Raw genomic sequence first — 5,957 nt, 5'->3', positions numbered from 1 at the left:
GAAGATCATTAATTGCAAATTCAGGAAGCTCTGGGAATCTCAGAACAAGTCTCTGTATTTGAACGCTCTTGGCAGAAAATACAAAAGAAGTTATAATAGTTCCCTGAATTCAAAAGCCCTAATTTTATGTTAGAAGATAAAATATCTTGCTTGGAAATTTTCAAAGTGATTTGAAGAGATCACAGAATCTATTGCTTTAAGAATGTTTGTTTTTTAAAAAAGGTGACCTCCTTTTACAGCCACAATTTAATTTTTTAAAAAATATAAATGGATGGAGATGTATGAAAAAATCCATAAATTTGATCCCCAGCATCAGAAAGAAACCTAAATTTATTTTATTTAAAATTCCTTTTTGTGTATGTGTGTGTGTGTGTGTGTGTGTGTGTGTGTGTGATGGAGATTTCACTAACTCCCAGGCTGGCCAAACTCCAACATCGTCCTTCCAAGTAGCTGGGACTACAGGCAGGCACCACCCCTTCCCAGCTCAACATCTTCACTGTTAAATAGTAAAATCTGCCATCTTCTTCCTGTTTCCTCAGGAAGTTCTTCACGCTGAATCCCATTGGTGTCCCCACCATTTTAAATTAAGCCTGCAGACCCCATTTGGGGAGTTAGACCCAGTCTTCGTCAGAGCTGATCCCCTTTGGGTCCCACTGTTACACTTATTTTTGTGTCTTATTTCTTCAATTTCTCATACCTCTAATATTTCTAATCTGACTCATGCCCTCACTCGGGGAAACTGAGTAAATGTCACGTGGGCCGTGACATCTTACATATATATCAGTTTCAGAATAACACTGGCTACTGTCACCAAGGCAATTATTGGGAAATAGCTTGAACACTTTTTGTCTGTGCTCTTTCCTGTTTCCCTTTTGTATTCTATAGTTGTTCTGTATCTCATTGTACCTATGGCTGTGAGTTTTAGTTTTCGTAGTACATGGCTCATGTTTCCCACAGGTCCTTATATCAGTGAACCTCTGATCATTTTGATCTTCTAAGACTCTGGTCTCTAGTGAATTCCTCAGGAAAGGCTCGTAGAAACAACACTCCCAGGGTTCTGCCAAGGGGATGAGTTTGTTTGAACCCTTTACCCGAAAGTCCATTTTGCTGGGTATAAAATTTGTCCTTACATCTTCCTTCCTTGAGTATCTTAATGTATATTAAGACAGTGAAAGTTATGGGAGGTGGCATTGCTTTAGTAAGAAAATGCAATATCATTTTTTTTCATAATAAAGGAAAATAAAGTGTCTTCCTTTCCTTTTCTTTTTTCCTCTTAGTGGTTTTGAAAAGATAACCAGAGGATTTTCTTTTCTTTTTAAAGTTCAGCAATTTTACTAGAATATATCTCGTTGTTGGTTGTTCTGAGTCACTATGTGAGATGTGTATTGTGCTCTTTCAATGTGTGGCCTTAAATCTTATTTCAGGAATGTTTTTGTTTTTCTTTTCTTTTTTTTTTTTCTCTTCTTCTTTCTTTCTTTTTAGAAAAGGTGCAAAGGATTTATTTAGTGAAATTAAAGTACACTCCACGGAGAACATGGAGCAGGTGATTCTAAGACAGGAAGCAGATTCTTGTCTTCCGCATTGTGGGGTTTTATAGTCTGATCAGGATCTTCCAAATCTATAAATTATTCATTGGGTGAGGTTACTGTGGCCTCCCATGGAGTGCCCCACCACTGAGCCATGTCCTCAGCCCTTTTTATTTTTATTTTGAGATAGGGTCTCATTACATTGTTGATGCTGGCTTGAACTTGCAGTCCTCCTGCCTCAGCCTCCATATTCTCAGGAGATGTGTGCTCAATTTAGTTTTAAGAGAATAATACCTGGCGGAGAAGGAGGCAGTTTATGAACAGAGTTTTCATCACACGAAGTGGAGTGATATTTTCTCACTCAAGAGGGAGTCAGCCCTATACTCCCTTCCCCTCCCTTGCTGAAATCTGTGTACCTACTCTAAAATTTATTTCATTGTGATCACTTCTTTTTTTACATAATTTTTTATTTGTTCTAACTAGTTATACATGACAGTAGAATGTATTTTGACCCTTCATACATAAATGGAGTGTAACTTCTTATTCTTCTGGTTGTACATGATGTAGTGTTATGCAGATCATGTAATCATATATGCACTGTCATTCCTACCCCCAGGCCCCTTCCCCTTCCTTCACTCCCCTCGGTCAAATACAAAGTACCTCTGTTCTTCCCTAACCCGCCCCCCATTATTGTGAATTAGCATCTGTATATCAGAGAAAACATTCAGCCTTTGGTTTTTTGAGACTGGCTTATTGCGCTTAGCATGATATTCTCCAGCTCCATCCATTTACCGGCAAATGCCATAATTTCATTCTTCTTTAATGCTGAGTAATATTCCATTGCGTATATGTACCACATTTTATTTATCCATTCATCTGTTGAAGGGCACCTAGGTTGGTTCCATAGTTTATCTAGGGTGAATTTTGCTGCTATAAACATTGATGTGGCTTCGTCACTGTAGTATGCTGACTTCAAGTCCTTTGGATATAGACCAAGGAGTGGGATAACTGGGTCAAACGGTGGTTCTTCTTAATAATATTGTTTTATGTCAATGTGCATACACACAAAAATATGATCCCTAGATATTTTCTTGAGGCACTTTTTCCCTCTCTCTTTTGGTCTGGGGATGGGCTGCAGGGCCTGGTGCCTGCGAAGCTGCACCCCACGCCCTTCTTGATGCTCTTTCACATGAATCAACAAAGCAAAGCTTCTGGTGATGAGGCAGACACCCGTGAGGGCTTCCGTCCTCTCTCCCTCGCCAGATGTCCTAATTGGAAAACACTGTAGGATTTCAAATGTGTCACCATCGTTGTGACTTTTCCAGAATAAAAAGAAGTTAGAAAAGAGCTAACTAGGAAATGCACATGGCACAAGCCCAGACAGAATGCCAAACAGATGCTTCCAGAATCTCAGTGCGGCTTTCCCCAGGCATGTTGGCATCTTTGCTGACTGAGAGACACCCAGGACTGGCTCATGTGTGAAGCACAGTGTGACAGTGGCACCTCACCACGGCTGCAATCTTACCCCAGGCCCCCCGGATCCCTGCCAGCACACGTGGCATGAGTGCGCGTGAGGATTTTAACACAGGTGGAAAGAGAGTTGTGTCCTGGAGGAAAAATGTCTCCTTGAATTCTTTGTGCAGACAGGACACCATGGATCTTGGGTGACTGTCAGCCAGGGCACCAGAAGATACTTCTGCAGTGGCCGTCCACAAGTTCCCCAGAGCCAGCCTCTTCCCCTTGCTAGTACCCGGGGCCATGTTCGGCTGTGTGGAGGCAGGTGATCCTCCAACAGAGCAGCAGCGAGTCCTGGAGCTGGTCACTCCCCGTCCTGCTCAGAACCACGAAGGAAGGTCTGCACCTGTGGAGCCCGCTCCTCAGGAGGCTGAGGCCGGAGGATGACTTGAGCCCAGAAGTTGGGGACCAGCCTGGGCAGCCTAGTGATCCGCTGGCCTCTTAAGAAGTGCATTAATAAACAGACGATGGGTAGATAAGGGGTAGGGAGGTAGGTGGGTGGGTAGGTCTGACACTCTCCAAGTACTGCTTCTCCTGGCTCATGTCCCCCAGCCCCTCCCTGAATGCCCAGGGAACTGCAGGGGACCCATTGTCCTCAGCAGGCTGCTAGACACAGGGTGAAGTTAACTCGACATTGAACTTGCCGCATTGCTGCATATTTGAAAAGTGGAATCTTCCTAAGTCCAGTTCTATTTAATATTTCTTAAGGGAATTGTATTTTTTTTTTTAATTGTTTCAACAGGAGAAAGAGGGAAGGGAAATCTCATTTCCTCCATTATTTTATGATATTTGGTTCCTTTCTTTTTTCCTTCCTTCCTTCCTTCCTTTCTCTTTTTTACCCCACCCCATAGTACTGGGGGTTAAACCCAGGGCTTCATAAACTTGCAAGGACTCTACCACTGAGCTACATCACTAGCCTCCCATTTTTAAATTTTTTGTTGCCCAGGCTGGCCTCAAGCTTGAGATCCTCCTGTCTCAGCCTCCCAAGTGGCTGGGTTTACACAGGTGTGCAACACCACACTTGGCTATCGTATTAAACCTTCCAAAAGTGTTCCCCCCCACCCGCCATGGATTGGGGACAGAGTAGCGACAGGCGCATGGCTGGTGTTTAATGTCAAAGCTTCTTCAGTCTGAGTTCTTGGGGAGGAACACTTTGAGCAAAGGTGGGAGGACGCAGTGATAGAGTAAGAGCAAGACCAGAAGCGAGGGAATCCCCAGACTGCTTCATTGCCAAAGCAGACCCGAGGGTTCCCCTGGGAGAGGGCTACTCCCCAGGTTCCCAGGATCGGGCTCTGGATCCCACAGCATTGGCTCTGGAAAAATCCATAATCCAATCCCAGCTGAGAATCACTGACCACAAACTTGGTGGGGTCATGTGCTCCCAGGAAGCAGCAGGGCGAGTGTGACAGCCAGGCTCCTCAGTATTAGCATCCTGACCGCCCCCTCTGAACTGCTCTGTGGTTGAACTTGCTCCCTGCTGTGGTCCGGTGCAATCTTTCATCTGAACAGACACCCCCCACCCCCGGGGCCCTGGGTTCTGATGGGTGGCAGGTGTCTTATCTAAAATGACAGAAGGCATCAAAGCCTCTGAGAGTCAAGTACCTCTTTTCTTTAAACAGAAGCCGTTGCTGGTAGGAATTTTCAGGACAGATAGGCACTTCATCGGGTTCCGACAGTCACCATACTGTGATCCTTGTTTGGACAATGAAGTATTTAATTTGCCACCAAAGGTCTTGGGTGGACTATATGAAAGTGGGTTACACTTAAAATCTGATAAATAGAAGTCTGAGCCTACAGACTGGAAAGGACTGGGGGCAGTTACCGGCCTGCCCCACCTTTCTCTTCCTCTTTGGGGAATTCACCATGGACCTCATTTGCAGTGGGTTCCAAGGGCCTCTGATAGGAGGCCACCTGAGCTCAGGACTTAGCCGTGCACCATCGGCCGGGATGCGCAGTTAGCTAAATCATTGCTTTGTGCCACAATTTCCTCATCTGTGCCACCAGCCCACCCATGGAGTCGTGACAATGACATGTGACAAAGCACCAGAAACAATGAGCTCAGTGCCTGCTGACGGGAGATGTCAGCGGATGTCAGCTGCTGTCATCGTGGTTTATCAAATGGTCCTGTCCTTACGCTTTTGGAAAATAGCCACAGCACAAAATCATGTCTAATGCCCTCTCCTTCTCTGTCCGGGCTGGTCCTCTGAGGTTCTCAGGCAGTGAGTGCAAACAGGCTGCATGCAGGGGAGCCGACCCAGGATCCCAGACAACAGGAAGAAACCAGAGGCCAGGAAGCATCTAGCAGGGCCTCATCCCCGGGTCTCCACTCCCAGGGGCACTTCCTGCCATATGTCAATGGAACACAGAAAATCCTGTGCTCCTAGTTCCTCCAGGGAAAAGGATTTAGTGCCCAGTCTGTGCCCTAGTATTGCTGGTAACTCCTTATAAGCACTGCGGATTCTCAGGACAAAGAACGTTAGCCATACCTTAATGTATATTATGTGTAAAATCACAGACACGGGCACAGAGAGGGGCAGAAGTCAGAGCTCTGTCCTGATGGCAGTGCCGCCTCCTCCTCCCACACCAACCACGACCCCATCTCACCCACTCCAGACTGGCTCTGGCTCGCAGAGGTCTGAGGTGGGGGATGGGGTAGGCAGGGACCTTTGGGGAGAGTATGACCTGAAAGTCAAGTGAAGGATTTTGAAAAGCAGATTTTTAATCACATTTTAAAAATTGTGTTAAATCCTATAATCCCAGCAGCTTAGGAGGCTGAGAAAGGAGGATGGCGAGTTCAAAGCCAGCCTCAGCAACAGTGAGGCCTAAGCAACTCAGTGAGACCCCAGCTCTAAATAAAATACAGAATAGGGCTGGGATGTGGCTCAATGGTCAAGTCACCCTGAGTTCAATCCCTGG

Source organism: Marmota flaviventris, chromosome 7 (assembly GCF_047511675.1).
Source record: "Marmota flaviventris isolate mMarFla1 chromosome 7, mMarFla1.hap1, whole genome shotgun sequence".
Lineage (NCBI taxonomy): Eukaryota > Metazoa > Chordata > Mammalia > Rodentia > Sciuridae > Marmota > Marmota flaviventris.
This window is presented reverse-complemented; position numbering follows the sequence as displayed.